The sequence below is a fragment of the Chelonia mydas genome, chromosome 2 (assembly GCF_015237465.2).
Source record: "Chelonia mydas isolate rCheMyd1 chromosome 2, rCheMyd1.pri.v2, whole genome shotgun sequence".
Classification (NCBI taxonomy): domain Eukaryota; kingdom Metazoa; phylum Chordata; order Testudines; family Cheloniidae; genus Chelonia; species Chelonia mydas.
The window spans coordinates 180,749,680-180,772,055 of NC_057850.1; the positions used below are offsets into that span (position 1 = coordinate 180,749,680).

Genomic DNA, 22,376 nt, shown 5'->3' on the forward strand with positions numbered 1-22,376 from the left:
GGTGAAAATTTTAGTGCAGCTTGCAGAGTGAATACAAATGCAACCATTAGCATCCCAGACCCTTTTTTATCAGAGAGCGCCTACCAGAAACAAAAGAGATTTGAAATAACAACAATCACCCACTTCAAAAGAGATGGGAAAACAGTGCTTTTATTACAGTATTTAAAACAAACAAAAATAATACTTTTGATCAGAGTTTCTCTCAGAATTTGAATTCTCCTGTATCTGTTTGGTGCAGACAACTGTCCTCTGGTCACTCAAATGCTGTCTTCCTCTCATTTCTCCTGGGATTCCAACACAAGTGTCTGGGTGAGTACCTCCAATTTAACTGGGATTGTTCACGCTTAGTTTAAATCTGTCGAGAAAATGGGAGTCTCAGGCAAGGACTAGGTGAGAATGTCTTCTAGATACTCTGTCTCCTCTCACAATTAGGTCAGTCACTGGCTGGAGGCACAGTACATACATTACAGTACTCTGTGCTGTCACATAATTTTTTTGGAATAGTGAAAACAATGTGGAAAACAATCCTGTAGAGAAGGATGGGCCTGTGTTAGCCAGATGCTCTCTCTGGAGTAATTTCATCCTCATTGTACAGGATGATTTGGAGGATGAGATGTGTGTCAGGTCTAGCTCAAAAACGAAACCAATAAATCAAACACTCTGGGAAGAGTAGGTGATGTTATGGTAGCTGTAGAAGATGATCCAAAAAAGTTTCTCCTAATGACAATGAAATATAACAAGAGGTGACCATTAGGGGAAACAAAATAGGGTTGAATGAATCTGAAGATGTTTGGACTCAGACTCTCTGTTTTGATCAAACTGGACTTAGGGCCTGATCCAGGCCCACTCAAGTCAATGGGAGCCTTTCCACCGACTTCGAATGTCTTTGTATGCACCCATTAATTTGAGAGCCTGGTGTGACATACCCAGGGTACAATCCAAACTAATGAGTAGCTGTGTCACCTCTGCCCTCTAACCTGGGATGCCCTTTACACTGCTTTGCTGCTGTAGCCTCCAGCCTGGACTGCTCACAAACAGCCTCCAGCATGCAAGTCACTCCCAGCTGTGTGTGTGTACTGCAGCCAGCCAGCCACACCTTGGCTCTTACCAGCCTGGGTTATACTGCAGGATGACTCCAACATACCCCCAGTCCTAGATTTTATCCCAGAAATGTATGCCCTGTAATGCCTGGTCCTCTCCTGGACAACACAAGATTATATAAAGTCCATCATTTTATTAATAGAAATGATATGCATGTATCTTGTTACCCCAACTGGAGTTTCCCAAAAGTTTGAATTCAAACACACTGGTTTAGATAAAATGATAAAACTACTACAAAGAGAGAGATTTTAAGTGAGTACAAGTAATGAGGCATAGAAGTCAGAAAAGGTTACAAGAAAAAGATAAAATGCAACTGGCGCCTAACAACAAACTATGTTAAATTAAAAGCAAAGTTTTTCTTACCACATGCTCTCCACAGTCTGACCAAACTTCTTAGGTCCAGACCCCTTTCCCAGTTGAATGGCTACTTCCTTTGCTCCTTCTGGTGCAGTGAATCAATGGGGGGTGGGGAGGAGGAGAGGAGGGGGTTCTTTGGGGTGTTTGCCCTTTCTTTTTATAGTCTTGTCCCCCTTTGAGAAGCATTTCCAGCTGGGAGCAAGGCCACAGGCAGTCTGTGTGGAAGGGAACTCCTTGCTGTTTCTTTGCTAAGATGTAGACTTTTTTTTGCCTCTGCCCCTTTCCAGAGGAAGAATTGCCAATTAGCAAGCAATGGTTCATCAGCCTTGTTTACGCCTGGCTGAAGCATCAGCTTGTCCTTTGTCTCTGAGGAACTGGTTTGGCCACTCCCCAGACTTCTCTGGAAAAAATATTTTTGCCCATGATTTCAGCTTCTGTTTATAACTTCACATATAACCCTGCTACATGCATTTCACCATGATATTATTGATCAATAAAGTATGAATTTTTAAATGACATCTATAAGGTACACTTTGTACAAAGATTATTACAATAGAGTATAGGGTGTGGACACGGGAACATTCTGTCACACCTGGACCTAAACTTTCCCAGGTATTCTCAAGTAAGATACTAGATAAAGATTGATGAACATGTGATGGCTTTTGAGTTGCCTGTAATAGTTTATGAATGCTATGTTTGTCTTATAATTGTAAGGAATTTACTATGTGAAAACATTGGGTTAATTCAAGAAGAGCAGAAAAGAGTACAATGGCTTTAGATAGCATCCCATCAGCTGACCCTTAAGAGATGATGCAGGAGTCATTTGCTTTGATATCCCACCTCTGACCTCCTGTTGTGCTCATTGAACTAGTAAATCAAGGTATGTGATGGGGGTTCCCAGCTTGTAAACACAGTGGATCCAAGCCTGGGAACTGGAGACAAATGTGGATAGAATATGTGACTAGATTTAAAGACCATCCTTGAAGGATGGAGGGGCGGTTGTTAATGTGAACCCATACTCCAGTGTTTGGGGTATCTGGGAAGTTATACCTGCCTATATTCTCTGCTAAGAGATGGCAAACTTTTAGGTAAGATAGGGGTGCGCATAGACTTTTTGTTTTTTAAAAATCCTTTTCTTCTATGTTATGCTATGTTCCTACTGTTAAGATTAAACAATACTTTTCTTTAAAATAGTGGTTCCCAAACTGGGGTTTGTGAACCCCTGGGGGTTTGCGAAATGTGACAGGGGGTTCTCAGGAAAAAATTCCTTAATGATGGACAGAGTTGTCCCTTGGGACCCCAGGCAGCACGGGGCCAGCAACCCAGAGCCCCTGGACTTCCAAGAGCTAAGCAGATCAAAGCAAGCATATCTATCACACTGAGGAGATTTAAACTTCAAGACTCCTTATAAGAAATGGAAAAGGAGATGGATGTTTTTTGCTGTTTTTAAAATTAAATAGGCAGCTAGTATTGTTTTTAAAATTATTATGAAGAACAAGTTTAAGCTTTGTTGTAACGTGCATTGTTTGCCTGGACTGCTCAAGACCTGAATGCTTGTGTAGGAGGAACTCTTTGAGTTGGCTTCTTAAAACACCTTCATGCTATTTCACATCTGATACTCCTTGATGAAACATAGGAGCCTTGTCTTCTAACAGGCTTATTCAAAGTGATACAAGCTATGAAAATGAGATCTTGGAAGAGTGTTGCCATTTTCATAATGTAATAAAAATACTGCAATGATAAATAATAAATAATAATAGTGTGTAATAAGCATGTCAAAAACATTTTATATTTCTAAGATCACTGCTTTTATAATTTATACTCAGATAAAGGAGAAAATCCCTGGAAATATTCATTTTTAGGAGGGGGTTCACAAGACTTGACATTTTAGTGAAAGGGTTTCACAGGTTGTTAAAGTTTGGGAACCACTGGTTTAAGAAGACTGTTTTGGGTCACGGTAATCTACTGGTCACAGGCCCCCAAAGGGAAGAACCAGAGGTACGCAATTCCATTCCATTGTGCAAGGGAAGCATGGTTGATACACAGGATACTGTAGCCTAGGACCCAGCCTAAGAGTGAGAGAATCACAGGGTTCCATCCCAGGCAGGTAAAGGCTCAAAGCCAGAACCCTGGGGGGGAGGGGGGAGAATGTACTTGGAGAGACTAAAGAAGGGGTCAGAGATGCAGATAGCCCTGTAATCATGACAACATAAACCTTGACTTGGTCCCTAAGAAAAATTTGGATTCATTAAATATGAACTCTCTTACTTGACCCAAACTTGCTCCCATTAAATTTAGTGGGCATTCTGCTATTGACTTCAATGGGAGTATCTCAGGGTGGGTTGGCTCGTTAAGAGAGTTGGCCTTAACTGCACCTTTACCTAGTTAACTGCCTCGGCAGGTGGTGGGTGCTGAGACTTCCTTCTAAGACAAGGGTGGGCAAATTACGGTCCGGGATCCACATCTGGCCCTCCAGACATTTTAATCCGTCCCTCAAGCTCCCACTGGGTAGTGGGGTCAGGGGCTTGCCCCGCTTCGTGCGGCTCCTGGAAGCAGCGGCATGTCCCCCCTCCAGCTCCTATGCAGAGGGGAAGCCAGGGGGCTCTGAACACTGCCCCCACCCCAAGCACCACCCCTGCAGCTCCCATTGGCTGGGAACCACAGCCGATGGGAGCTGCAGGGGTGGCGCCTGTGGATGAGGCAGCACACAGAGCCCCCTGGCCGCGTCTCTGTATAGGAGCTGGAGGGGGACATGCTGCTGCTTCTGGGAGCTGCTTGAGTTAAGCACCCCCCAGAGCCTGCACCCCTGACCTCCTCCCATGCCCAACACCTGCCCCAGCCCTGATCCCCCTCCCGCCCTCTGAACCCCTTGGTCCCAGCCTGGGGTACCCTCCTGCACCCCGAACCCCTCATCCCCAGAGCCTGCACCCCCAGCCAGAGCCCTCACCCCCCTGCACCCCAACCCCCAATTTCATGAGTATTCATGGCCCGCCATACAATTTCCATACCCAGATGTGGCCCTCAGGTCACCCCTGTTCTAAGAGGAGACTTCTCAGGTCAGTAAGGGCAGAGACCTGGAGGTTGCAGGAAGGCTCCTGAAGGAATTGTAGGACCAAGGAGGTGAGTGCTCTCCTGCAGTGGAACCTGATAGGTGGCAGAAAGTGGTAGGAAACTCTCTGCAGTGGGCCCAAAGATGAGATCTGGAGAGAAACACAGAGAGCCCAGGAAGGGGCTGTAGAAAAGGCCTAATGATGGGTTGAAGTAGGAAGTGAAACAAGGGGTCTGTATAGGTGGCCCTTGGCTGCTTGCTATGAGGGATCCCTGGAATGGAACTCAGAGTAGGGGGAGGGCCTAGGTTCTTCTACATTTTCACTCAGGAAAGTGTCTGAGAAGATCCAGTGTGAGGTTGCTGGATGATTATTTTGATGGTCTCTGTTTACCCCTGAAAAAAGGGTGGAGGAGGAGAGATGGTCTTTGATTTGGCCAGAGAACTAGATTGTTATGAAGCACTGGAATTGGCCTATTGAAGAGTGAGAGACTGAAGTGCCTGGAGCTGGCAGATGGGGAACTGAGGTATGGCAGACCACATACCAAGAGGGGAAAAGGGGATCTGGTCACATGGAGCAAAGCACTTTACTTTTATGATCGCTTTCATTCACAGTGGTGAAAATTTTGATCCTTTTAGCCTTAAGGGCAACATACACCACATGACATATTTTGCATGTGATAGTAAAAGTTCTGGGGTGTGAAGGTATTGCTCTTATAAAAAAATATACAGTCTTATATTTGTCCTTTTATTATATCACTCCTGCCAATTATCAAAACAATTTGTGTTTAATGTAATGGTTTTCCTCTTTTACCTCAACCGGTCACTGGATCTCTCCTCATTCCTTGGGACATCATGCAATGACTTTCTGGATGGGAGGTCTGCTGGAACAGTGGTTTAGTTACATCTCTCATCAGTTAGCAATGCTTGGTGAATCAAGCAGAAGATGAATTTGGGTGTAGAGGGAGACAGCTAATTCAAACACAAAAGGTCTTAAATAATACTAAAGGGATTGGGGGAGTATAGAAAATTAATGGAAAAATAAATGACTTTATGTATGACTGCTGAGTTCCTGTTCCCCCACCCTCCGCCCTCCCCCCGATTTGTCCTCGTGGGACAGTCCTTCTCTGAAATAAAATTAGCAGTGATGTCGTACTTTGTGTTTCATTAATGTTAAACCTTAAAATGAAAAGACAGCTAGATAAATGGGGAAAATAAATGTATAATCTGAGAGAAACAGTAGCAGTAATTATCTGAAGGAACTATATGGTATTGGACCCAGGAAAAGAAAATGCATGAGGGAATAAAACTTAGTTATAAGAATTTAGACTGATGGGGTGATATGCCATAAATTTATTTCTATGTATTTGGCATTCTTAAGAAAGGGGCCTTGTCAAAGGGTTTTCTCCTTACCTCTGGGGTGCCTCCTTGTGACTCATCTGGGGATTATCTCTCGACCGGTCTGACAGCCCTTTCTTTGGTTGCTTACCCTGTGATGTCTGTCTCTCTCTGGATTTGGGGTGGTTGCTATAATCCTCTCCTTCTGGGGTATCGACATCTTGCTGGACCAACTGGCTGGTTGCTGCCTTCACTAGTCCTGCACTGTTTCCCAGTGGCCAGTACAGGAACCTAGGCCTGCCCGCTATTCCAGGTGCCAGCCCAGTCTGCTCAAGCTCTGACCTGGTTGATGTTTCTCTAGGCTCTTTCCTACTTCTCTCCTCTATCTTCTAGACTACCTCTGGGATTACCTCTGGAGCTTCCTCTTCTCCCCATGGCTACTCCATCCCTCTCAGCTTCTTGCCACAGTCTGTAGTCCAAGGCAGGATCCTAGGGCCTACACTCTCCCTAGAACTCCTCTTTGTACCTAGCTAACACACTCCTCCCTTTTTCTTTTTCTGTCATTTTATGGCACATCAGCCTCAGCCCGTGAGGCTAGGACTGCCACCTACTGCAAAAGCAAAAATCTATATCCTCTCGCCCCATCCGGTATACTTAAAAAAAGCAAAGTAATACTTTTTTTTAATGCTACTCCCATTTTCCGGTCTTTTACCCACCTTTTGACCCTGTTAGCAGGTGGGAGTTTATGGCACCCAGTTTTTTCTTGTCTACTTAATTCCCAGCAGTGCTCATATATTCGTTAAGTGCTCTTATCTTCATTGTTTCCATTAACCATAGCCCAAAAGGTTAAATCTAACTATTTCATCCTTAAATTTATAGGCATTTCTCCAGTTGCTACTTGCAGCACACACAATGGAGTCATGATACTCACCTGCATGCGATTCACAGAGCTTGGGTTTGGATTGGCTCTATTTTTTTTATTGTTGATTTAGAAGCTGAATTAAAGGCTTGTCATCCATAATCTGTAACGGGTCTTATTAATGACGTATTCAGCACCAACAGTGTGTTCTTATCTACACCTCAGTTGTTCCCAGAAATATTTTAAAACAGATTCATCCGATCTTTACATTTAGTCAGAGGTGAAAGTGGGCCTGTACAGCATACTGGTAAGAAGTGGCCGCTGGTACGGGCCCATATAGAGATGACGTTAAAGTGCTGCTAAGGCAGCTTTAACGTCGTTGCCCCTTTTGCACCCCCCACCCCAGGGCCGCCGCCGAGGGGGGGCAAAAGGGGCAGCTGCCCCAGGGCCTGGCGATTTAAAAGACCCCTGTACTGGTAAGTTACTTTCACCCCTGCATTTAGTCTTTATATTATCTGTATGACCTTTCCTAGTTAATCAAACAACTCCTAAGTCTGTAACATTTTGAACTACCTGTATTTTTTCTGTATATATAGAGAGAGGTTCCAATCTTCCTTGTTGTGAAGATCATTCCCTTTGTTTTAGCAAGTAACAACTTAAATTCCCGAATATCTCTCTATTCTGAAATCCCCAAGTGCCTTGTTGGTTCTCTCTACAGCTATCTTAAGTCTTCTATGTTTGACCCATATAGCACAGTCATCTGCAAATAGAGTAATACTTATTCTTGCTGGTATACTCTCTGGGAGATCATTAATCATTCTGTTAAACAGGGTTGGGCTGATAACACTCCCCTGTGAAGTGCCATTTGTAAGTTTGTAAATATTTGACAAAGCTGCCTCCACCCGGACTTGTATGGTTCTATCTCTTAAGACGTCACTAAAGGCTTTGTCTACACTACAGACCTTACAGCAGCACAGAGAGCTCTCCTGCCAACATAATTAAACCACCCCTAATGAATGGTGGTAGCTATGCTGGTGGGAGAGCATATCCCACCAACATCCAACATAGCGCTGTCCACACGGACATTTTGTCCGTGAAACTTTTGTCGGTCAGGGGGGTGTTTTTCACACTCCGATGGACAAAAGTTTTACCAACAAAAGTGCTAGTGTAGACAAAGCCTTATTCAACCACATATTCTTCCTCTTATTCTAGTTGTGGCTAGTTTAGTCAGGAAGCCTTTCCTCCATAGCATGTCATACTGTTTTTCAAAGTCCAAAAAGACACCTATCCAACTTGGTTCCTTGAGTTGTTTTGTATTTCTCTTTCTAATCTTGCAATAACATCAACTGGGCATCTTCCTTCCCTGAAACCACTTTGTACACAGTTTATAATTGCATTTTTTTCCAAGTATGCTACTCATCTCTCATTTATCATTCTTATCACATGATGTGAGGGCAATAGAAGTATATGCATCAGGGTTTGTGTGTAATTTGCCTGCTTTCCCTATCGGGATAACCACTGCTTGCTTCTGTTCTGACAGTACTATTCCTTTCTCAATATATTTTTATATAATTCAATATAATTTTTAGTCTCCCTTTTGGTAGGTGCTTAAGCATTGCATTACATATGCTATCTTTACCTGCGGCTGTATTTTTAGCTTTTTTTTGAGTTCCTATATGCTGAAATTTTAATGATGTCATTTTTATATTCTACCTAGCCACATAAGAACTTAGTTTTCTTCAGCAAACATTCTCCCCCCAACCCACAAAAGTGTTCACTTTGATTTGTATCACGACTAACTTTTTGAAATTATTTTGCTAAAATGTGTGCTTTTCCTAATTTAGAACTTTCAGCCTTATCATTTACTATAAGAAAAGGTTTACATTTGTTTTTATCTCTGAAACCGTGGAATATTTGTTCATATTCCCACAGTACTTTCTCCAACTCCTTCTTTGCCTTTTTAATAATTCTTTGTGCCGCTGCTTTACATCTTTTATAGTTCATTAAGTCCTTGGTATTCATTGTACTTTTGGCTTCTTTGTACGCCTTATGTTTTTCTTTAACTGTTGCTTTACAATCTTCATTCCATCAGGGAACTGTGTTTTTGAGTTTGTGGCAATTCGATGTCTTACACGTAGGTAGGTTGGCTGCTACTACAACTCCCTTATTGTAGTATCATGACATTCCTCTATATTATTACTTATTGGTACTTAGATGCTGAGCACACTTACTCTTAGTCCCCAGTTTGCTTTTCTAAGGGTCCAGGTAGGAATTCCTTCAGTATTTTTAACATGATCTTGGCCTGGTATGATGGGGTGTTCACACCATACTTGCCCTGAAAGCGTTAATGCAGACTGAGAAGGGGGCTAATTAACCCGACAGGCCACAGCTGAGAGGAATAAGATGGCTAAGCAATAGCCTGATTGAATGAGGAAGCTCAGCTGAGGAGGAATTAGCTGGGCTGGGACTATAAAGGCAGGGAATTGGCAGCAGACTGCCTGTTGGGAAACTCTGCTGTCCCTCCCTGGGAGAAGGAAGGTGTATTTGGGGTGGCAAACCCAGAGATGGGGGAAGCCAGGAAGGTAGGGCAGGGCTCAGGGAAAGGCAGTATGGTCTAGAAAGGAGCAGGCCCTTGACTGCTAGCTAGCGCAGAGGTGGACAAACTGTGGCCTGCGGGCCACGCCTGGCCCTTGAGCTCCTCGGTGGGGAGGCTAGCCCCTGGTCCCCCCCGCCCCGCTGTCCCCCTGCCCCGCAGCCACACCTCTGTGCAGGCAGTGCTGTGGGCAGTGGGGCTGTGCGCTCCTGCAGGGCAGCACGTCAGCGAGTCTGGCTCCGGCCAGGTGGCATGGCTGCCAGACATGCTGCTCTGAGTGGCATGGTAAGGGGGCCGGGGCGAGAGGTCAGTCAGGGGACAGGGGGCGGTTGGATAGGTGTGGGAGTCCCGGGGGGGGGCCTGTCAGGGGGTGGGGGTGTGAATAGGGGTCGGGGCAGTCAGGGGACAGGGAGCAGGGAGGGTTGGATAGGGGGTGGTGTCCTGGGGGTTGGATAGGGGCAGGGGGTCCAGGGAGGGGGCAGTCAGGGGACAAGGAGCATGGGGGGTTGGATGGGTGGGAGGTTCTGAGGGGGGGCAGTCAGGGGGTGGGAATTGGGAGGGATCAGATGGGGGCGGGGGCCAGGCTGTTTGAGGAGGCACAGCCTTCCCTACCCGGCCCTCCATACAGTTTTGCAACCCTCATGTGGCCCTCAGGCCAAAAAGTTTGCCCACCCCTGAGCTAGGGGGTCCCTGAGCCGGAACCTAGAATAGAGGACGGGCCTGGGTTCCCCTGCCAGCTACTGAAGGAGTGGCACTACAAGGCAGTGAATGGGAAGACTGCCTAGGACTATAGAAGGAAGACTTTGGTACCTCGGTAGGGGAAATACAGTCACCTGGCCAGAGGGCTGAGTCAGGAAGAGGTGACAGAAGCAGCAGCTTGTGGAGTGAGAGAGGGGCTGTACACAGGCAGAGAGTGACGGTGAGAGCATGCAATCACAGGGAGGGGCATTGACCTCATGAGCTATTCCTCAGAATGACCAGGAGGAGGCACCATCCTAGCAGTGAGTGAAGCACCCCATCACACCTTGATGTGTAATTAGCATAGGGAAAAAGAAAAGGAGGACTTGTGGCACCTTATATCCGATGAAGTGAGCTGTAGCTCACGAAAGCTCATGCTCAAATAAATTGGTTAGTCTCTAAGGTGCCACAAGTTCTCCTTTTCTTTTTGCGAATACAGACTAACACGGCTGTTACTCTGAAACCTAGCATAGGGAAGTGATCACTTCCCATTCCATCTTCTTTATAGATTTCTCAGCTGCATTTACTTGCTGTATTGCTTGTTGCAGTTCCTAGATCTAAGCATGAAAAGGTTCCATCCATCAAATTAAACCTAGTAGATGCTGCGGTATTGAGCAATACCAGGCTGTGCATATCAATGAACTGTGTTGGGTAATTGCCATTATAATAACTTTTTCTGCTTCCCCATAACTTCTTATGGCTATTAAGGGCTCCACAAATAGTATATGGGCCTTTGGCACCCTTAACTAATTCTTCCAATTCTAGATTGTCTAGTTTTTACATCGGTTATAAATACTATAGATTTGTATAAAAGTGCTCTGATTCTGCAGATAGTCCTGGGGGAATTTTGCGCCACTGCGTGGGCACAGAAATGATGTTGCTCTGCAGATTTTTTGCTTCCCCACAGAAAATGACGGGGAAGCAAAGGGAAGCTGCAAGAGCAGCCATGGCACATGCCCCACCCCAGCAGTGGGGGCACCTGGTTTCCAGCACCCGGAGCAGTGGTAAATCAAAGTGGGGGGGGTATGTGCAACTGCCCTCTCCCATTTCTGCAGGTGCAGAGCTGCCAGGGTGATGGAAGGTGCAATTTGGGTTCCTGACTCTGCAGCTGGATGCCACCTCCTGGGTCCTAGTGCCAATCAACTTCCCCTTCTATGTGTGCAGGGCATTTTTCTGTACAATGGTGAGTGCCTGTGGTGAGGCAGAGTAGTAGGGGTGGGGGAAATAGGGGAAGCAGGGAAGAAGCAGTGTGGAAGTAAGGGGGATAGGACTGGGCAGTGGCATGTAGGAGTGAGGGGAGGAGATGGGGCAGTGAGGAGGGGGTAGGGGAAGAGAAGGGGATAGGAGAATGGAGTGGGGGAAGCAGGAGCCTGGCATGTGGCATCCCTTCCATAGCAGGAGCAGCTGGGGGTCCCCCATTAGGCAGGCCCATTGAACCCCCACTCTCACTAGCCCCATCCCCCTGCACCTAGACACCCTAATGAGCCACCCAGACCCCCACCTCACTGATCCTGCCAACCAGCTGTACCCGGACCCCCACTGCATCGAGCCCTACTTCTCCCAGACACCCACTCCCCCCAGACCAAACCCCCCCCCAACCGAGCCATATCCCACCACACCCAGACCACCCTGCTGAGCCCCAACCACCTTCACTTGGACCCCCCTGCAAAGTCCCATTGCTCCTGCACCCGGAACCCCCCAATGAGCCCCTGTGTATCCTGATCCCCCGCCCCACCACTGAGCCACCCACACTGATTGCCCCCAACAGAACCCTCTCATCCAACACCTGGATCCCCCAGCCCATTAAGCCTCTCCACTCCTGGATCCTGCCAGGCTGAGCCTGCCTGCCCACACCTAGTGCACCTGGCGCAGAGGGGCAGAGCCCTGAGGTGTTTCTGGGGCAGGTCCGGCCCTTGTGCTGTGTCAGGGTTGGGTGCAGCCTCAATGCTGAGTCCCAGTCCTGGGGGGCAGGGAGCTGCAGGGTGATCTCCCACCTTCCTTTAAAAATATACAGACCCTTCCTCCTCCTCCTCCCCCTCTTTCTCTGTCACATCTGATTACATCCTATCCTGGAAGTGTAAACACAGACTTTCTCACAAACCTGACACGTGTACAAGAAACATGGTTTGTTTTCCATTTAAAACAGTTTTCTTTAATTCCTGACCCTGTGGTGTTAAACTAGGTGTGTTCCAGCGAAAAACTGTTAGAACCATGTTGTTTAAACTACATTATAACCTTCATTTAAAGTCACTTGAATGCGATCTTTTGATATTACCTATATGCAAATACTTTTCTTCTGTTTTTGTTTTTATTCTTTCAGTCTTCTTCCCTGTCTGTAAAGTGCAATTAATCACTTCTGTCATCAATGCTGTCAGTTTCTCTTTGCCTGCAAGCAGTACAGCTTCATCTTTTCCCCTTCTATTTTCCTACCCTGAACCGAATGATGTTGTTGTACCAGTAGCTCTTTTCCCTCACTGGCATTTTCCTCCTTATCAACATTCCACTGTAAAATATCTTCTGGTAGTTTCTGCCTGGGATATTTTATGGATAATCTTAATTTTCTGTATCTCTCCAGCTCATTCTGCTCCCACAACCCCTTTGTCTGTTGCACTGTGCTTATCTCCACAATTGCTGCATTTTAGTTCGGTTCCTTCCATACAGGCCTCATATGAGTGTTCTCCACATTTACCTCACCTCATTTTCCCCCCTTTCTAAAAGCCACCACGAGCCCAAACCTTTGTTTATAATGTCTCAAACTGTCTGGGATACGAGGTCTAACCCAGAAGAACTGATATCCTATATTAACCCTGTTGGATAGCGCTGTACCTTTAAATGTTACTTGGACGGCTGTGGATGGTTTTTGTTCTCCCCCTCTCCTGCTAATCAGTCACTTAACAAACAGCACTTGGTCCTCTCCTGTACCCCTTTTAATTTCATCCTCAGCCTTGCCTAGGGAAACCCCATACATTTATCCATCTTGCTTCTGTCATACATTTAGGTAGCTGACAAATTGCTCTAATTTTCTCTAAAACTAGATTTTAAACTGTTTGGTCTATGTACATTCTACTAAGAAATCTGCACCCTGCATTCTTTTTAACTCTTAATATATCTCCAATGCTTTGCCTAATCCATTCCGCTGTTTTCAAGGGATTAACATTTCCTCTCTTTACACCTTCAGCTAATGATTTGATCATTAAAATGTCGCTCCTTTTCCTTACCCCTTATTCCATCTCTGTCTGCTCCCTAATCTGAAGCCATTCCTCATTCCTTTACAGAAGCCTTTGAATTTCAGATTATGTGCTCATGCATCACAATCTGGCATGTTCCCTGCATTTTGCTTGTGATGCCTTGACCCTTAGAAGATGTCATATGTTCTGCATGATGGCTGTGAAAAATCAGTCACGTTTTACATCTTTCACTAATGTCAGAAGAAAAGAATTATGCATAGCTAAATAAAGAGGGCTTCAACTTGGTTTGGCGGAGGGGAAATGTAAGTAATTTCACAAGTATTTGTGAAGTGTTTTACTTTAACCATGGATCAGCAGCCTCTGATATCTATATCAAACCCTAGTAAAGATATTCTCATTGTGGCTGCTGTATGTTTCTGATGCTGAGCTCTGTTCTTGGGAGGTTACCCACATGAAATTGAATCTAAGAACACAACAAACTATGCAAATGCTGGTGGACTGCCCTAACTACCACTATGAGAGAATTAGTATTCAGAACAGATGTGGTAGATATATTAGGTATACATAATTTTTTCTAAAAATGCCTAAATGACTTAGGAGCCTAAGTCTCATTAAAAGTCAGTGGGACTTTGGTGTCTAAGGGTCAGATTTTCAAGGGCTTTTCAGGTGCCTGAATAGGCATCTAGTGGAATTTTCAAAAGCACCTAGGTCCCTGCCTAACTCCCATTGATTTCATTGGGAGTTAGGCACCTAACCAGATTAGGTGCTTTTGAAAATCCCACCAGGATTCCACTGCCTCTTTAGACATCCAAAAACCTTTGAAAATTTGACCCTCAGTTGTACTTGAAAATGAGACTTGGGCTTCTAAGTGGCTTAAGGACTTTTGAAAATTTTACCCTATATCTAAAATATTGATTTTTATCACTAATCTTTGCTATGCTCAAGAGAGAAACCAGGGATGATCCATTTTAGCACATACACTTTATGTGAGGATATGAGGAAAGGATGGAGAGCTGAACCACTTAAATCCAGCCTGCCTGTTATGGAGACTCCTTTTATTACAACTGGCAACATGAGAAATGGAGTGACTTCTACCCAATCTCTCTTGCATGGGGAAGAGGAACAAGAACTAATTGATATCATTGCTGAGCTGACTATAGTTATGACAGTTAATTAGGATCAAGAACTTGCACATGAGGAATCAGGAAGAGAACATCTGGGACATTTTCGGACATTCTGCCCAACTAGGATACATTTACCAGCCGAACTTGAAAGATTATTAGTGAGCTAAATTTGGATTATACTTGTAAAGGCAGCATTCAAATTAAACAGATATGATTGTAATGTTACTAAATCATTGTACATCTCTTGGTTATGTTTACTGCTACAGTTTTTTAAAAAGTGAGTTTAGTGGTTTTTGATGGATGAAACTAAGGATTAGGGGAAGCTCGATTACTGATACTAATAGATGTTGACACCACTGTAGCAAGTTATTAGGATGTCCTATGTGTTGTTCCTCATGTCTGTTTTAAATGAAGTTAGTTCAGAGCTGGTTTTCTGTGTTCCTCAAACTGCACCTTCTCTCCCAAGAAATTTTAAAGATGTCAGGTGTGATTTTGACATCTGTTGTGACAAATGAAGGGGGGGTAGCTCCCTTTTATGTACACTCAGCCAGCTAGTTAGCTACAAAATCCCTGTTAGTAGCTGTTCTCTACTTGCTTTACCTGTAAAGGGTTAAAAAAAGCCCATAGGTAAAAGGAAGGGAGTGGGCACCTGACCGAAAGAGCCAATGGGAGGGCTAGAACTTTTTAAAATTGGGGAAAAAACTTTCCCTTTGTCTGTCTGTCCTCCGGAGAGAGGAGACAGAGCTGGAGCTATGCTGAAAAAACTGTGAACCAGGTATGAAAGTAACCAGATCATACCTAGAAACTACTCAATTTAAAATCCTAGATATGTAAGTGGATCAGGATATGTCTAGAAAGACACGATTAGGTTTCTTTTATTTCTGTAAGGCTTGTGGACTCCTCTGTGCCAACCTCCCAATGCTTTTGTTTTGCTTGTAACCATTAAGCTGGACCTCAAAACCATTCTTGATGCTTAATTATTATATTTTCTCTTTTTAAATCTAGCAATAGCCTATGTTCCAAATGTATTTTCTTTCTTTTTGTTTTTAATAAAATTTACTTTTTTTTTTTTTTTTTTTTTTTTTAAGAATAAGATTGGGGCGGGGTTGTGTTCTAAGAGGTTTGTGCACATATTTAATTAGCTGGTGGCAACAGCTAATTTCCTTTTTCTTTCTCAGCTCTTCGCTGGAGGGATGGTGGTGAAAGGGCTTGAGGCTACCTCACAGGGAGGAATTTCCAAGTGCACTTGCCTGGGCCCAAAGGGGTTTTTTTGCACTTGGGTGGTGGCAGCATCTACCCATCCAAGGTCAGAGAAGCTGTAATCTTGGGAGTTTAATACAAGCCTGGAGTGGCCAGTATTAATTTTTAGAATCCTTGCTGGCCCCCACTTTCTGCACTCGAAGTGCCAGAGTGGGGAATCCGCCTTGACACCTGTCCATTTACATATGCAATTGCCCAGTTTGCCTATCCCCTGGAAGTAATTGTGCACACAGATGCAGAAGCACAATTGTGTAAATTTTTAGCATCCAGTCCTCAGGACTCTCCTTATTTTAAAGTTGCCACAAAAAAATCAGTTCAGTGCAGTGATTTCTGTGACTCTGAGAATCCAGCCTTAGCAGTAGCCTTTCCTCACAGATCACCCAGAAGTAAAACTGCTTGCATTTGCATTTCTCAGAAAACTGCAATTTTGATAAAAGGAGAATTATCTGTTTTTTATCCTTAGCTTAACCAGTATCTCCTGGAAATAAGAGAGAGCAAATTCTTTCAGTGAGGCACACGTACCTATTTCACACTGATTCACAATAAATACTATGGAAATCCAAAGATTAACTGGAAGCAGGTGGAACATTTAGGAAACTTAAAAGGTTCGCTTTTAATGAAATTCCCTTCAGTATATAATAGTTCCCATGTAATTCAGTATATACCGCTATGTGCCACCATGAAATTAAAAACACACATTATTAGTCCAGTGGTACCTGGCTCCATCTCATGTGGAAAGCAAAATTATAAAATTCTGCATTTGAAGAAAGTTTAGTGAGAAATTGCAACAAGAGGGTATCTTTCTACATGTTTGTTGAGAATGCCCAAGAACACAGGAACAGTGGTCAAGGATCCTAAATGTTATGGTTCTTATTACAAAGACGCAACTGCCAGTGGAGCCGTTGGTGTGTTTGGAGCTCCTTGTACAAGAGCAAAGGGACTGTGTGACCATCAATTTCTTGGGGAATATCCCCAGCGCAAGAGGCTGTCTGTGGGAGTCAGGTATTTTTAATCCTGATTGTTGTGGGAGATATCAGCATAGCATTCTCAAAAATGACAGCATAGACTGAGGTGACACTGCAACCCATCATTTGGACCTAATGTGGTAAATATGGTATAGTTTGATTGGCACTGAGGAGGGGACAAAGAGGAACTGAAGGGCCATTTGTGTAATAGATTTACTATGGGCTGCTTTAAAATATTGCATTCTATATGCTTGTATGTTAAATCCCACTGGACTCAAGTAACAAAGAAGTTTGCTATTTTCCTTTTCCTTGTAACTGCAAAGAAAGTGACAGCTAAGTAGCTAGGAGACTGAGCGAGCAACAGTGCTGTTTTCCCCTAGTTGACCCGATTTCTATTTTCCAAAGGGGAAAAAAGATAATTGCAACATTCTTATTCCTCAAAATCAACTTGATGCTGTAATCAGAGGTGTGCTCAGCTACTGAAGTTGTCATATCTTAATGTCATTCAGAAAACGATGGGTCTACAAAGGCACCATTTAACGATCAAGAAGGTTTGTCTTAATATCTACAAGGTATCTGTTTAACGCAAGAACAATTTGCAATATCTGCTCTGTTTACATTATTCCAACTAAAGGTTGCTTTCTTTTGGTCATAGATGTGCTTAAGTGCTCTCTGGAGATGTAGGTAGCAATGAACACTTTATACCCTGTTTCACAAGCAGCAATGGCATTTAGCAACTCAGTCAGTTAAAATCCTAGTGGGAAACATTCAAGTAGTGCTAGATCTAGGTTCTTGGAAAGAAATTCCATAAAAAATCATGTGCTATTTTGTGTGGGTATATTTAATATCCATTTGGGTTAATTTATATCAACTATCCACCAGAGCTGGGCAATGAATTGAAGGGGATGTAACAGTGAAATCAAACTGCAAACCCCTAGACAGTTAGAGAATAGCCCTCTCTTTAGTGCTTCAAAGAAACTGAAGCGGCACCAATGAGGAGAGACCTGTTCAGCCACAAGGATGAGGGTGCCCCGATAGGAGATGGCCAACAATCAGAGAAAGCAAGCGCTAGAGTCCAATAGGTTAGCAAAGGACCAATTGGACCTAGAGACCAGCAAGCCTGTGAGAATCCAACCATTAGAAAGAGACCAGAAGGAATGGACTAAAGGTGTCATGAGGTGTGCAGTGGCACCCATGTCATATGAGGTGCCTATGCAAGTGGGACAAGTGACCAAAGGAGCAGAAGACAGTTAAGAGCCAGCAGACACAATACTCAGAGAGCGCATATAGAGATCATCATAGAATGTAGACAGAGCACCATCTGGAGACCAACCCCATAGGGAGGGAGGAGACTCCACAGATACATTTTGCTGGCCTTGGAGACAGGTGAAAGGGAGACAGGGATAGGCCACTCCCAACGTGGCTGACTGTTGAGAAAACCAAACGATCTCGAAGTCTCTGTAACCAGCTGAGTCTCTGGTAAAGACAAGACTCCAACTTGGCTATGTCTTAGCAACCTGTGGCTGAAGGGACACGGGGCGGAGATCTGGGCATCAATTATTAATTTTTAACATTTATATTAATTTTTTTTTGTAAAATAGGGAAGATGTTTCATGATCAGTGGAACTGGAGACAGAGGGCCCATGTTCCCTGGAGGGGCTGTTTCTGAGGAGACACCAGGAAAATAGGGAATGCTGGACAGTCAGGTGGGAAGCAACTCAGCCATATGGACAGAGCAGTCCACAGAGTTTAATAAAGTTCCAGTTGTTCAACTTAACCTGTGCTCAGTTGCATTCTTTGCAAATTAAACAGCTATGAACCTGAAGTGGGATTGGCGAAAGCAAGCCATGATTAGATTCACCATTGGGCTGCTCTGTGTTCACAATATGTTAACAAGGGGAAACTGTCCCACTTACCGTGCTAAAAATCCTATGTACAATACCAGTGGTGCCCGTGCTGCACCAGGAGAAAGACACTGGGAAATCTAGTCACTTGTTTTCATAATTAGAACCAATGAGGGAAGGAAACTAGTGAGCAAAAGAAATTGTATATTAAGTACACTTCATCAGAAATGTTTAGATGTTGTTCCTAATGTTATATTGAATGTATCTGTTCTATGGTACAGCATTCAGCTTGTGTGGTTTTGAGTGGGTGGGAGGAAGGGGCAGAGGGAGAGAGAGAAGACCTTGAAGTGGGCAGAGGGTACGAGAGAATTTTCCCTACAGGAAATATTTTTTGAAAATATCTTAGTGTTTGGTCCAACTTCGTCCAGTCCATAAGCAAAAGATTTGCTCTTCAGATGTATTTTTGTGAGCTCCAGCTGATGTGATCACTGCATGGATCAGTAAGTTCTATCTAGAGAACAGGCAGGGAAATCATCCCAACTTTTCATTTGATGATAGAATTTCAACAAAGGGCTCCCATCTGCCGCTGTGCCTGTCCCACATATTGCTGTCATTTAAGAGAAAGATAAGGTGTATATTAATGTTGGTCAACCCAAAGTGGTGTTTTGAAAGATCTAATAAAAGAGGCTGCTTGACAAAACAATTTTTTTTTATTAGGCCTGTCGATTAATTGCAGTTAACTTACGCAATTAACTCAAAAAAATTAATCACAATTTCATTCCAGTTTTAATTGCACTGTTAAACAATAGAATAACAATTGAAATATATTAAATATTTTGGATGTTTTTCTATAATTTCATATATATTCGGTGTTGTAATTGCAATCAAAGTGTATATTATTTTTATTACAAATATTTGCACTGTAAAATGAAAAATAGTATTTTTCAATTCACCTCATACAAGTACTGTAGTGCAATCTCTTTGTCATGAAAGTGCAACTTATAAATGTAGATTTTTTTTGTTACATAACTGCACTCAAAAACAAGACAATATAAAACTTCAGAGCCTACAAGTCCACACAGTCCTACTTCTTGTTCAGCCAAGTTTGTTTACATTTACAGGAGATAATGCTGCCCTCTTATTTACAGTGTCACCAGAAACTGAAAACAGGCATTTGCATGGCACTTTTGTAGCTGGCACTGCAAGGTATTTATGTGCCAGATATGCTAAACATTTGTATGCCCTTTGTGCTTTGGCCACCATTCCAGAGGACATGCTTCCATGCTGATGATGCTCGTTAAAAAAACAATGTGTTAATTAAATTTGTGACTGAATTCTTGGGGGAGAATTGTATGTCCCCATCTCTGTTTTACCCGCATTCTGGCATATATTTCATGTTATAGCAGTCTTGGATGGTGACCCAGCACATGTTCATTTTAAGAACACTTTCACTGCAGATTTGACAAAACGCAAAGAAGGTACCAATGTGAGATTTCTAAAGATAGCTATAGCACTCAACCCAAGGTTTATGAGTCTGAAGTGCCTTCCAAAATCTGATCGGGACAAGGTGTGGAGCATGCTTTCAGAAGTCTTGAAAAAACAAGTCTTAGAGAAGTCTTAAAAGAGAAACTACAGAACCCAAACCACCAAAAAAGAAAATCAACCTTCTGCTGGTGGCATCTGGCTCAGATAATGAAAATGAACATGCGTCAGTCTGCACTGCTTTGGATTGTTGCTGAGCAGAACCCATCATCAGCATGGACGAATGTCCCTTGGAATGATGGTTGAAGCATGAAGGGACATACGAATGTTTAGCATATCTGGCACGTAAATATCTTGCGATGCTGGCTACAACAGTGCCATGCCAACACCTGGTCTCACTTTCAGGTGACATTGTAAACAAGAAGCAGGCAGCATTATCTCCTGCAAATGTAAACAAACTTGTTTGTCTGAGCAATTGACTGAACAAGAAGTAGGACTGAGTGGACTTTCAGGCTCTAAAGTTTTACATTGTTTTATTTTTGAATGCAGGTTTTTTTGTACATAATTATACATTTGTAAGTTCAACTTTCATAATAAAGAGATTGCACTCCAGTATTTTTATCAGGTGAATTGAAAAATACTATTTCTCTTGTTTTTTTTACAGTGCAAATACTTGTAATCAAAAATAAATACAAAGTGAGCACTGTACACTTTGTATTCTGTGTTGTAATTGAAATACATATATTTGAAAATATAGAAAACATCCAAAAATATTTAAATAAATGGAATTCTATTATTGTTTAACAGTGCGATTAATCACGAATAATTTTTTAATCACTTGACAGCCCTAATTTTAATGTCAGATGACAGAGCAAATGTCTTATTTGTAAGTAATTTCTTTTCTGTTATCAAAAGGTTTACCTAAGCTGAGAGTAACAGATAAGTGCTAGTGAATGAATACATGTTTCAATCTACCCTGGGAAGATTATTTACATTATCAGATACTATGAAAAATGGTGGTGTCACAAATAGTGACATATGTATGGAGAAATGGTCTGAAATTTAATTTTCTGAAAAATGACAGCCATGCGTTTCTGGTAAATATTATAGCAAAAATCTGAGGATGACACTTACTAATATAATAATAATTCTATAGTGATTTTCATCCAAGGATCTCAAGGCACTCTATCAACACTTATTATAAAAGACTTGCAACACTCCTTTGGGTCAGGTTACTATTATCCATCTTTTTACAGAAAGAAATGGAGGCATAGAGAGTTAGAGACTTGCACAAAGTCACACAGTGTTTCAGTAACACAACTAGGATTAAAATCCAGAAGCTTTGCCACAAAGTCACATGCTCTGACCACTAGATACACTTCTTAGTATAGCGCAGAGAGGTTTTGTAAAACTTCTTCCTATCTCAATCTAAACCCAGTCTGGCCATTCTTTGTGTTTATCTTTGATCCAGTGATGTGTTTGTCTAGTTCTGAATGCTTCCTAATGAAATTTCAGATTTGGGAATGTGAAGATGATCTTCACAAGAGAGATTTTAGATGTCTTATCCATACTTTGGATAAAGTCTTTTAGACTCTTTTATTGAGTTCTGAAAATTATTTGAGTAAATTAGAAGAAAACGAAAGTAGTCAATGAAAATTGATCTTTAATTCATCTTCAACTTACTGATCCATGCAGCAATAACATCAGCTGGAGCTCACAAATTTACATCTGAAGAGCAAATCTTTTGCTTATGGACTGGATGAGGTTGGATCAAACACCAAGACTTTCCCAGACTGTAAGTCTCACCTGTTTTCATCAACCAGTGTGCGTTTTAATACACCCAATCACCATGTCTAAGTTTATATTAATTAGAGCTTTTGGACTGCTTATTCGATTGATGCTGAGCTATTTCATTTCATTATTTATTCATTTAAGCTTTCAGTTGAAGAATTCTGTTCTGTGTATCTCATTTAATAGGAATATTAACTCAGATCCTCCCAGTTAATTTTAGAATTTGAAATTGTGCTACATTTTCATGGAATCATAGAAATTAGAGATGCAAACAACCTACTAGTTCATGTCCTTGCCAGTGCAATATTATTTCCTACAATATATTTTGTTGAACTGCCTGAGGTCTGGTCCTATTAGATGTTCCATACAAGCAAACTCCTGTACCCACACAGAACCCCACTGAATTTCTTACAGCTCTGGGCGCACAGGCCAGCTCGTGTGAAACTGCTTGCAGGACTGTAGCCTAATAATGCTTGCATTGATCTGGAAAGCCCTTTTCCTCAGAGCTGCAACTGCACACCGGCAACTAACCACCTGGGCAACGGTGGCTGAAGCCTAAATCTCAGACAGTGGAAGGACTGATGGATTTAATTAGTCTAAAACAGACTCAGACAGTGGTAACCTGGGATAGGTTGAATGTGGGAGGTGTGCCAGTGTTAGCTTTCTATTCAGGGAGGGTCTCTACAGTAA

At 42.9% G+C, this 22,376-nt stretch overlaps 1 protein-coding gene across 1 annotated transcript in view; it reads left to right on the plus strand.

Annotated features, from left to right (window-relative positions):
- The first annotated feature begins 290 nt into the window (after positions 1-290).
- Positions 291-22,376, plus strand: part of LOC102939317 (myosin VIIA and Rab interacting protein) — a 418,560-nt gene continuing 396,474 nt past the window's right edge. Inside the window, exon 1 of the mRNA XM_043540746.1 lies at positions 291-309. The gene's annotated coding sequence lies outside the window, so the exon portion shown is untranslated. The remainder of the gene's footprint in view (positions 310-22,376) is intronic.